Source organism: Corvus brachyrhynchos, unplaced genomic scaffold, assembly GCF_000691975.1.
Source record: "Corvus brachyrhynchos isolate BGI_N302 unplaced genomic scaffold, ASM69197v1 scaffold87, whole genome shotgun sequence".
Taxonomy (NCBI): Eukaryota; Metazoa; Chordata; class Aves; order Passeriformes; family Corvidae; genus Corvus; species Corvus brachyrhynchos.
This window is the reverse complement of record NW_008239767.1, coordinates 4,334,284-4,346,951: the sequence shown is the minus strand read 5'-3', so window position 1 is coordinate 4,346,951 and position 12,668 is coordinate 4,334,284. Positions and strand designations below refer to the sequence as shown.

At 41.3% G+C, this 12,668-nt stretch overlaps 1 long non-coding RNA gene across 1 annotated transcript; it reads right to left on the bottom strand.

Moving 5' to 3' along the window:
- Positions 1–407: 407 nt before the first annotated feature.
- On the bottom strand, positions 408–5,660 carry LOC108448795. Its single transcript, XR_001864820.1, has 3 exons — positions 5,329–5,660; positions 3,844–3,883; positions 408–2,385 (listed from the first exon to the last, which is right to left on the bottom strand). It is a non-coding gene; the product is annotated as an uncharacterized LOC108448795 (long non-coding RNA).
- Positions 5,661–12,668: the final 7,008 nt, after the last annotated feature.

Here is a 12,668-nt window from a genome sequence, read left to right as displayed (position 1 = left end):
TTTCAAGTTTAAGATAAATGTCCATATGCGACTCTGAGAGCCAAGAGTCTTCCCACAGTTCCTCCATAATTTAGAGGTGGAACAGCAAAACAAAAACAAGAAGAGAAATCCAGAGTTTCCTCACAAATCAGTCACTGTCCTTAGGGATCGGGGATCGTTCTGCTCGCATTACCCACCATTTGTTACAGTGGGGATACTGCAACACACATATCAATCAACAAGGCCCATGGAAAAGAAATATATATGGACTGATTCTTGATAGATGTTTCAGATATGTTTCTTTTCCCACCCGCATGGCCGGGATCTGCCGAGGAACTGAGGCAATCACGGGACCCGAGGGTCCTTGCCCGTGCAGGGGAACACAGAACAACCAATGGGGAACGAGGCTGACCAGGGGCAGGGAAACCCCGTGTCTCCCTCCTAGGGCCCCTCTCCCAGGACCACATGGCAGGGGGGAAGGGACCCCGACAAGGTATTATAGATAATCTACCACAATCTGAAAATCTAGGTTTGATTTTTATCTCTACTGTAGAATGTTTGGCTGTGCTTTAGTAGAAAATTTAATTTGTTGTCAGGTGATCTTTTAGGCTAGAACAAACATATTTAAACACAATATTTATGTACAAAAAAAGTTCCTCATAATAGTTTCAATTAAAATCTGATTTTCTTTAACTGGCTGAACCCCTGTGTTGTTCCATTTGGAACTGAACAGGATTATTTTACTGAAACAAATTTTGAAACAGCTAACCATAATGCATAATGCTCTTCTTTCAACCGAGTTTCTTTCTACTATTCTTCATGGTTTGTTCTATCTTAATACATGTGCAACATCATGCTATTTCAATATTAAGCTCTCCAATAATGGACAAAGGATATTTGTTCTCAGAAATAGCTAAGGTGGGTCATCTCGGTAATCATCTGGGTGGTTGCTTTTATAGGACAGAGAAGGACGTTCTTGTTTTACTTTTAATCTGTGACTTTAATCAGTTTTCTGTGGACTTTAGTCCACAGTTTTGTTAATCTGTTTGAACTTCATATAATTCTCTCCACCTGTGTGTCACCATATTACTGATGTTTAAGCATTAGTTACCTTGAAGTGCTACTCCTAGCTCATTTCATGTCATTGCTCTGTTCTTAGGCGAGTATAATTCCTCCCAATAGGCCTCCCAATTAACAATTTAATCTGATTGTAAAATTCTTGGTTTATAGTGTTTGAAGGACTGAATCACTTGTGTTGATAAAAGACACATCATATTAGCCATCTTTAAGCTTTCACACACCGGGCTGAGAACTTCCAACTGACAACTTTCACAACCCCTTTTCAAAGTTCAGTTGGGATAGAATTAACTTTAAATGTAAGCACCCTACAGGATGAGATTTAAAAGACAACACAGTAAGTATTGATCCAAGTGTCTTTCATAAACACAGAATTCAGGATCAAACTCTCTAACACTATCAAAGCAGTAACTTACATATTTAGAGAAATGGACATTTGGAGCAAAGCAAGGATTTTCATGCCAGTTCTAAGCCTGGTGGCTGCACTTGTTGCAATTCTTTATTTCAGAAGACCTTCAAACTTTTCAGTCAGCTCTGAAAATTACATTCCCTTTTACTTCATCCTGAAAAATATCCTCTTCTTCCTAGAGTTTTGAAGGAAGCACACACTGACATTAAAGCTTATTTCTCAGCATTGTGGATGACCCTTAGTGCACAGACTGCTCTCAAAAGAACCTGTGAAATTCTGGAAGGATGTTTTGATGAAAGACCACTGGTATTTCTTTGACCTTTTGCTTACAGTGGAGATTTCACAGCATTTTAGATAATGGACATATAGATGGGCAAATAAATACAGAATATCAAAAGGAAGAATATAAGTTTACAGCCTGCTAAGAGCTGTATCCTCCCTATATAAGACTTCTTCTAGAACTGTCTGGAAAATACCCACAATGTAAAACTTCCCCCAAAAGCTTGAGTTAATGACTATACATCAGTGGGCATATCTGGCAGTAAACTTGTTTACATCCCAATCAAGTAGAATCTGGCCCAAGTCACACCTTAAAACATGAGCAGCAGATCAAACATTTACACAATACCTGACTGGAATGCTGTTGTTCTTAGGGCATGCACGAAATATCCTCTTGCTTTGTTTCTGCATTGCACCCCCTACTTCTAATGAAGACAGATATTCCTAGCACACATCTGTGGGTGAGGCAGTCTACTTTGCTGGTCAAAAATTTTCTACCCGAGTGACTCAGAGCAGTCTTGTAATGAGCTACAGAAGGGACTTCTGATCAGCATGTGAAGAAAAAAACTGTTTCCATGTCCTGTGGAAGATTCAGGGCTAACTAGAGGCCTGTAGTTAAAGGGAAGATGTTTGCTTCTTACCTGTACTGACAGTAGCAGAGGCAACATTTCCACCATTTGAAGTCAAGAAGAGAAGAAAAAAATACAACAGGTAAGAAAAATGGGCTATGCATACAGAGTGAGGGGTGTGTGTGAGGGGGAAATAAAGCTGAGAGATGACTGTGTATGTGTCTATGACATGGAGCTCCTGGACCAGGTCCAGTGGAGGGCAACAAAGATGTTGAGAGGGCTGGAGCATCTCTCTTACAAGGAAAGCCTGAGGGAGCTGTTCAGCCTTTAGATGACTGAGAGGAGATCTCATTAATGTCTATCACTCTCTGAAAGGAGGTTGTCAGGAGGATGGAGCCAGGCTCTTCTCAGTGGTGCCGAGCAATAGGACAAATGGCAATGGGCTGAAACTGATGCATGGGAAGTTCCACCTGAATATGAGGAAGAACTTATTTACTATGCAGGTGATTGTGCACTGGAACAGATTGCCCAGAGAGGCTGTGGAGTCTCCCTCACTGGAGATATTCAAGAACCATCTAGACACAATCCTGTGCAATGTGCTCTAAGATGACCCTGATGGAGCAGGGGAGTTGGACCAGATGGGAACTATGGTCCCTTCCAGTCTTACCTGTGGGATATGCCCAGCCACTGCCCTGGAGGGATGTCTGCTGAGGTAAAAGATTTTGCAACCGCCCAGCAGGACTCCCTGGAAAGGCAACTACTTTGGGTCATGGCGAGGAAAGGTAGACCCACAATCCTTTGGGAGACACTATGCAGATCGTTCTGCAACCCATTGGTCTGTCCCAGACCCTCTGTAATCCATTGGTCCCCTTGCTGATCCCCTGTATCCCTATAAAGGCAAGCTCCCTTGAACCCCTCGAGAGAGAGGTCATCCGTGGCTCTCCCCTTTGCCGGAGGGGACTCACAATAAAGCTACCTTCGTGCGGAACCAGCCACACGAACCTTCTCGTCTCTCTCTCTGGTCTGGTTTGGCCTAGAGGCTGGCTTGCAGAGCTGAGCTGAAACCCCGAGCTGATATCACTAAAGAGCTGACAGCCTCTGCAAGGGCTCCTCTGCCAGCAGCTGAGAGGAAGACACCGGACCTCGGGAAGGCGATTCCTTTCGGGACCATCTCCCTGGACCGGGCACCTCTTCCTGGGTCACAGCCTCGGACCCCACCACCAGCTGTAATACTTACCCATTCTGTGATTCTGTGTATTTCCTGAAGAAGCTAGTCTGCCATTTTTCACACATTTCTGTGCTAGTTCTCGTTTCCTTGACTCTGACTCCAGTAGATTAGTCAAAATCATTTAAATACTTTGAAAAAAATGTTGTGGTTCCTCCCCTCTGTGTGCACATACAGTGACACTGTAGGATGGTCACTTTCAGGGGGAGGGAGAAAGAAACTGCTGCAAAATAGTCAAGAATTCCTGCCTCCAGCATACATTCTAGAGGGTGGTTTTAAATGTTGTAAATCTTTGGCAGACTCACCATTTCTCTTGTCCACACACATCAGATTCATTAAGATAGCCTGCAAGGAAAGGGCAAAGGGGAAGAATTTTGCCATCCTCAGTAAAAAGTCATACTGATATCAGCTAACAAACAGCTTTTCCAGCACATTATGGTATCAAGCCTGCATGACTTTTTACCGGAAGGACAATTCCCACTTTCAAGAGAGTTCAGTAGAAGGTGCTGTAAGAGCATTATTGCCAGGAGCTCTGGAAGACCTGCAGCAACTCACAGTGACAAATCCGCACAGCATGTTTGAACTCAGAAACTTCTTAATGCCGTAAGTTGGATTTAACAAAACACTTCGTGTACAAGAGGAAAGAGGCCTGACAGGAACCTATTCAGAACCAAGAAAAAGCCACCACCTAACACCAGCTGCCATCCTCCTGTGGGGTTATAAGGGTTCTTACTGTTCCTCTGGGCTTTAGACAGTACTGTACCGCTCAAGTTTTCCAGCCTGCTTCCTGTACCAGCATTTGGTAAATAAATTGCAGCAGAACAGAGCTTTTTGTCCTAAGTAAGGCTGCAAGGCAATTAAAATATGATGATTTTATGTTAAGGATTACAGTATCAAAAAAAGTAATTTTTTTCACTAGAGGAACAGAAAGAGATGCAGTTTTAGTATTCTTAGAGGAAGAATAATTTTAGTAAAGGAAAAATAATTTTAGTTAACAAGAAAAAAAGATGCAAGCAGCAGAGCCTTTAGAAACTAACAGGGCTTATACACTTGAACCCTTATTATTCACTTCCAAATGAGCTCAGTTCTTTCAAGAAGTCTTTCAATACCATGTATGTCCTTTTACACTGCCAAACTTTCAAGACCCACTCCAAGTCACTCAACATATTGCTGCTTATATAGAACCAAGCACAGGAACAGATGAAACTTAGGCTTTCAGGCTTTTACAGTATTAGAAGCTTTTTGTTCAGGAGGATCTTTGAACCATGTACATTCCAACATCTTAACCTTAGATTTAAAGCTAAAAAGATTGGGGGCACATACTGAAAGAGCTCTGCTAGTGTGGTGTGTGTAGAGAATCCCAGGTTATTTTCCTTCTGAATGGAATAAAAGAAAGTTTTGCTGTCTTTTTGGCAGCTTCCCAGGAATCCTCTGGCAAGATCATAGTGGTCCCACATCATACTATGAAAGGAATCCAACTCCCCGTTGTCCTCAGTGAAGGCCCTGCAGAGGATGGTCTCTACAGAGCTCAGTGCAGAACTGGCAAGCCTGCAAGAGCATGTGTCAGCTTGCACAGCAGAGACACAGATCAAGGCCTCAGTCACACGGGGTCACATCTAATTGACCAGCAATAATGTCAGTGAATTACAGTTCGTGTCCCATATGCAGCACACTGGGTGGCTGGTGGTTTCTGTAACATTGCAAGGTTTCCAGCAAAGTCAACCAGGAACTCTCCAGTACCTGCCAATAGAGCTCCTTTTGGCAGCAGAATTTTAAAAAAAAGAACTTACCCTTGGCAGCTGAGGAGATTGACAGCTGGACTAACAGTCTCTCAGAATCAGACCTGAAACCAGTCAGAATTTACCTGTGAGAATATTACAGTGAAAATCTGAAACTTTAGTAAAACCCACAGAGAAGGCCAAGCAGATATTAATGAGAGAAGATGTTCTGGATATGGGGGGAGGATGTTCTTGTTATGAGACATTGAGAGTGTACAAGGAAGAACTTGTGGATAATATGTAGCAACTATACTTTTGCTTGTACAGCTGATTGTTTACTGCCTGAATGGTCATTGTTTGCTAAGTAGCCAATCTTAAATCAAGCCACAGCCATTGTGAAGAGGTATAAGAATAGCAGTAGAGAAAATAAAAAATCTTTCTACCCTTCTCGACAATGGATTATGACTAGTGTGGCTTTTATGTCTGCCTTGACAACAGCCACAGGCAGCAAAGTTAGTAATTCCAAGCTTTCACTTAAAAAGCTCAGCTTACTGAACTGAACCCAGTATTACAGTCTTATCCAAGTCACACTTTGAAACACAGTTTCTTTCACATGGTTTGTGAGATGGAATAGGAATTTTCTGCTGTTGACTACAGCAGTTGGTTTCATCTAATGTGGTTTGTAACAAATGAAAGGATCGATCCAGCTTGTGATGGAGATCAGACTTCTCTCATTAACAAATACAGCATTCCCAACCATTTAGGAGTCTTTATCCAGGAGAGGTCAGCAAGCCTTCTATAGAAGAGCACCATCTGTTTAATAACTAAGAGATGGATATTATTGAAAAAATATATATATATTCTTGAATGTTACCCAGTTTCCATTCTCAACTATCCATAGACAAATTACCATTTATTTAATCATTTATTTTTAAATAGAAATAGGAAACTAACACAAGCTGGTCACAAGAATAATAATTTCACAGCTATCTTCTGATATTGATTAAACACATTAAGAAATGGGAGATTTTTCATTTCCTTGAGCTGCCTCCTCTTCCTCATCATAGTGATGGCATCTGTTGTCTTTGTTTTCTGGTTTTTCATTGGCACAAGAATGCAATGTATAAATATACTTCTAGGTTAAAGTCAGAAGACAAACACATTTACAGGTTTGGAGGTTTTTTTCTGTTGTAGAATTCAAGAGTTGCCCTGTAAAAACAAACATACCTCAGGCAGTTAACTTTAACCTAGGCTCGTCCAAGTTATTATTCAAAAGTGACCACTAATATGACTTTTAATTTCTAGCAGGGAAATAAGTTTAACACACACACACACCCCACAAAACAGTCAATCTCAGAGATAAGAGAGTTTAGGAGAAGTTTAGCACAGACATTACAGCAGCAGCCACTTCCTCCTCTGCATTCCCCACATGATTAATGATAATGCATTAAACATGTCAGCAAGCATTTACCTTGTTCTCTATTGAATCAAGAGCAAAGATCCTGTTTTGTAACAAATATATGTGTTGACTGGACTCACAGTTCTCCCCTCTTAAAGTGGAATCAGGTCCCTGATCCAGTTCCTAGCACCAGAGCAAATGGTTGGGCCATAATAAAAGAAGAAGGTGGGAAGGACAATACAGAACATTTCATTACGTGAAAATGTGGCCTTACTTGAAAGTAATGCTAATGTCTTTTTAGCAAGGTGAGGGTACTTTTAATACCCGATTCAGAAAGTGAAGGGTCACAATCTCTTTTCAACATGTAGCTCCAACTCCAGAATAACTTTCCAGTTTTAATTAGAAAACTCTCCTTTTGTACAAAGGGGGAGAGGCTGTACTAAGAGTTACCCCCAAAGGATCCTCTTTAGTGCTGCCTTGCAGCCCTACAGTACCTTAAGGAAAACTGACACTTGAGCTCCAGTGCTGACCCAGCTGGCATTTTGATACTAGCTGGAAATATTTCAGGTCTAGTTTGTGCTTTGACAGATCTGAGGCACATGCACCCTGGTTCTTTGGGATTAACGAGTTTGCAGGCCTCACATACTTTATTACACTTTATGTAGTGTTTGACAGGAACTCTTCATAAAGGTCTTCTTCATAAGAGCCATAGGCTACACTTTTCTTTTTCCAGGACTGCCCATCTTCAGATAACTTGTATGCATGTTCAACCATAGCAGCTCCTATTATGACTTGGCAAGAGCCTCCACAAGTTTCTGCTATGGCTTTTTCGTACTTTTTCTGCTGAAGTACCAGGTAAGCTGTATAAATGTTTAGTTTGTAACTCATTATCTAGGTGTGCTACTATAAAGATTGTAACACAACCTTAGTTATAAAGTGCCTGAAATACTGTGAGCCAGTGCCCAAAAGAAAATGTGCTCTGCATGTAGCTAAACAAGAACTGTGACAACATTGGCTTTGAGAATGCAGTTTCCCAAAACCTTCTGTGTTGGTTCTACTTAGCAAACTAAGGAAAAGGCTCAAAGAAGCATTATGATCTCCCTTTGAAATACCTTTTCAGTGTTATACCTTCCTCTTCCTCAAATGAACAAAGGGCTCTTGTGTATTACATTTATGGGCAATTTTGATTTTAAACTAAATTTGATTCACTCACATTTTCACAGCCATGCACACATAAGCAAGAATATGCTTGTATTCAGGTAGTCTGACCAGAATTCACTGCGGTGACACAGTGGAACATACCTGTCATATTGTCACCACATCTGGGCTAGAAGTCAGGTTAAAGGGAATGGGACACAAGCACAGCAGTGATGCATTTACTCGCATAACCACTACTTACGACATCTAAGAACACTTTGTTTGAATTCATGGTTTATTGAAAAGCTTTGAATGTGGAAAATATGGTTAGGGAAACCTTCTAGCTAGCTTACTTAAAAGGTGCTGGCATCTTGAGTCCTCCAACCTGCAGCCAGTGAAAATCACAAGCCAAAAAGTGCAAGCATTTGGTGTTCAGAAGGAAGATGTTAGGCCTTAGAGGAGGAGGTTGGGAGCTCCAAGAGACACTTTCCAAGGTTATTTAAAGCTATGTCTGTAAAGAACAGCTTATGTAGGTCAGTTATCAAGTCAGACTGGAAATGTAAGAGAATGTGTATCCCCTTGAACAGTATTTTGAGAGTGAGTTCCTCAGTCATTTTCTCATGACAGTCAGCTCTGAAGGTTTAATGCATTTAAATATTCTAGTTCAGGTAACCTAAGAATTAATCTCCTTTTATTACAATGACCTTTATTTCAAAAGTCCCGAAATTTCATTCCTATATACAAAGAATGTGTTTATAATACAACAGTATGCAGAAAACCACTTTCCTCAAAATATAGGAAAGATACATTCAAGTTGAGATCATTATTGATAATAGAAATGTCCTTTGTAACTGAGAAATTAGATGCAACTCCTGAAAGGTCACTCAGTATGAATGGTGATGCTGTCCAGGTAGAAGCAGGAGAGCAGAAAACAGGATGAGAGGGAATCACCTAGTCAGTTGACCCAGAAATAAGCATATATGGCAGACAGACATACTTAGTATTCTAAAGGGAATGTGATAGAAGGACTTAAGGTACTCAGTAGAATAGCTAAGTGTCCAGCATCAAATTCCTACCAATATAATGAAATTATAAGATCGTTCAAGGTGAAGTTTAAGGCTGAAGGTCCAGGTCACTGACTTTTAAATCCACATTGAAAATCAGAACTGGGTATAAATCAGGATTATATACCTCATACTAAAGAGGGACTATCAGAAACATCTCAAAGTTGGTTAACACCTTAGGTGTAGAGTCAAAGTAGGTCAGATGCTAGCCTCAGAGTTAAACTACTCTTTTACAAAACCTAGTACTTGCAGTACTTGGCTAGACTCAAAGTTCAATTACTCTTTTTCTGAAATCCAACTCTTGCAATGTGTGGCACATGTGGCAATGTGTGGTAAAAAAATCCAAAACTCCCCAAACCCCAGGAATCATTGTGGGATACCACAGGCAACACAGGAAAGGGACTGCAGCTATTGTGACTAGCAGCAATAGCACCCAGAGCCCTGCAACTAATCTGGCATCAGCAGTTTAAGTTGCCAAGGAGCAGTGAAGGAAAACAGAATAAAGTGGAATAGCCAGCAATATTCCGTTTATACTGTGGATTAAATTTTTGAATAAACAAACTGGAAGTGCCTGTGGCTTTAAGAAAGTTGACTTGAGGAAGGAAGAATGTAATCTTATAAGAAAAATAATGGGAAAAATATGGTGCTCAGACACCTTGATGAGTAGGATTTTTTGCTAATCACTCAAGTTTTAGGAAAAGCAACAGCAGACTGCAGCTGTGCAGTGGAAAAGTCCAAATATACAAAAGAAAGGCAAGACCCAGCAATAAGAATGAGGCTTGGAGTTAGATTACTACCTATTGTTAGTCAAGCTGTTTACCTTACTCTTGGTTTGCTCACAGACCCAAAGACAGCTAGTTGACTGCTTGTCTCAGTAAACTGCAATGAAGGGAGCACAGGTTTTCTCACTCCTGAGGATATTTCCATTCTTGTTATTGGCTCAGTCTTCCTTCCAGGATTTGTCTTTCTCTCTGGTCACTGCCAACACATGCCCAGGCAGAACCCTGCCTAGATATCCCCAAAACACCCATGTACTGTACTTACTAGGCAATATTAATGCCAGTTGTTCCAGCATCTGCATCTCCCACCTGACACTTGCTGCATTCTGCTATTAGTCACTGACATTGCTTTTCTCTGTCTGTATTTTAAGTAGCAGCAAATGTAACGGTGCACTTCTGTCACTTAAGCCCAGCAAAGGAAATTACACCAGTAACCCCAGTCCCAATGGCGGGGTTTCTCTCAGTGTGGGTACCCTCCACCCATGCACAGACACAGTGCATTTGTTCTGTGCTCCGGTGCCCGTCAGGAGCTGCGGCTCCTTAATTGCCTCACACGCACACACAGTGCGCGCTCCCACTCCAAATGCTACCAGCCTCATTAGTTCCTTTCACACTTCATTTCTCCATGCGAGGCATTCAGAGGTTTCACAATCTGCATATCTTCCTTTTAAGACGTCACAGAGCTCTTCTGCAGACCTTTGAGGGACTAACGAGCAAGATGTCTCTATTTTATTAATTAGCTGCTTCTCAGCCATACTCCACAGCTCTCTACTAGTTCAGCTGCTCAGCTACAGTAATTAGACAACCCACTTTTCAGTCTTCTACTGCACTGCCTTAGAGAGAAAGTTTGACTGTTCCTGAGACTGTGGTACTTTTTGGCAATTATTAGACATCTCCTGAATGACTAATAGAGAAATCCTGCTTTCTGTATTATTCACTGCAGCATTACAGCTTCCCATTCTAGGCTTTGTCTCATGCACTCTGCTGTCAATATGTGCCATCATTGGCATTCGAGGGTCCAGATGTTATCTGAAAGATTCTTTATTTGCATCATTCAGACATAACAGTCATAAAGAATGTATTCACACTCCCTCAGAATCAGAGTTGCAAGTAAAATGGGTAGTGTTACTTCTTATGCTGCAATACTTCTCAAACAGGAACAAAATCAAGCCAACAAACATGTGTGTCTCTGCTTCATGCAGTGGAAGGCTTGCTTGTATGTCTGAACCCATGATTTTTCTTAGCTACCAGTAGCTCATGTACTCACAGTACCTGATATGCAGAAATTTACAGAATATGAAATGCCCTTTTATTTTAGCTTGCCAGTCAACCATAATTAATATTGTGCAGTGAGTACAACTACAAGGGGAAAAAAATCTCTTAAATCAGGGTTAGTTACTTTACTTGCTAAAATATTTCCTTGAAATAACAAATAGTGTCCATGGTGAACAGCTCTTCAGATCCCACAGTGGTCCTACTACTTGCTATCTTGTCTATTCCTCTATATTACCAAGCTACTCACTTAGGCCAAGCTGTGGCTCCTTTCATCTCTACAAAACCAAGTACACAGACTTAGGATGACAGTCTATTTTTAAGAAGAACAAACACACCTTCAACTTAACATTTGAAAGCAGTAAAACAAAATGTTTTTCCTTTCCCAAGAGGCAATGAGAAGCAATGCCAGTGTCTGACTGTTATGAGCTGTATGTGCTGTGCATACACTGCCGAGCAATGCCATCCCAGAGCGTGATGGCAGCACTGATACGTACAGACACAGCTGGCCAGATCTGAAGCCCTTGCTGCCTGTCTCCAAACATGCCTCCAAAGGCTGTAGATCAAGAAGGGCCTGGGATGTGCACTCACCAGGGCCCTTGGTCTTGTCTGGATGAATGAGGTGCCCAGGAGTAAGGTCCAGCACAGAGAACACCTACCCCTGTAGACAGCCATGGTCTGTATCAGTCCCTACCACTGTATCCCAGACAAAAAGTGGGCTAACCTTGTAAGACAGGGTGACTTCTTCCTTCCATGTGATCAGTAAGGCATTGCAAATGATGATTATATTATGTCCTCCCTAGTAGAGAAGAACTAACAGATCTACTTATCTATCAGTGTAAGAGAACTTGAACTGTTTGTTCAAGGAGAGTTGAAACTCTTCAACCTCATCTTGGTTTTCTAACATGCAGCTTGCAGAACTGCCCCTCGTGTTGCCTTACACACAGACACACACATGCAAACAGTGTGTTCTGTGCAGTTTATGCATTTAATTAGACAACTGTGAACATGCAGTTAGGATTTTTTCATTGTAGATGTAAGAGGAAAATGAACAGGGAATGTCAGCTATCCACAGAGCTTCCACAGTGCAGTGAGGTAAGGCTTTTCAGTCAGAAATAGTGCCAGAGTGTGCCAAATACCTGTTCAAAGTATTTTATATGAATTAAACTCTTCCACAAGAAATCAGTGACTTCACTTGTCTTCACTTTCCAGTTTGGTAGAGTGATGAACTTTGATCTATCCTACACTTAAAACCCCACTTCAATCACTCATGCAGTGATGTGTTTGCTTAGACAGATGATGAATAAATTTTCCACTACCAGCTGTCCAAGCTCACTGTTAGTTAACACTTAGCTCACTAAGAGCTAAGCTAAGAGTTCTCAAAATGAACTGCAAGAAACAAACCCCAACAAATATAAAACATCTTGCAATTACTTCAGTTATATCTATCTCTTATTTTGTCTCAGCTGTAGAATTCTGCACCTGCTCCCCAGCCCTTAGTCCCTGGAGCCAGTATTATCAGGGCAAATGGTACATGTTCAAATCCAGAGCACTCAGGTCTATGAAAATATGTAACAGTCTTATGGCAAGTAATTGAATGGTTGAACACGAGGAGGAACTAAGCTTCTGCCAGCTATTGTCAGCAGATACTATGACAGCAAGAGACACAATTCCGTTGGAAAACAGCTCCATAAAATGGAATGAACTCTGTTGAAAACTTAAGACCACTGTAAACATCCCTGCCTTTCCTCTTGAGATGCC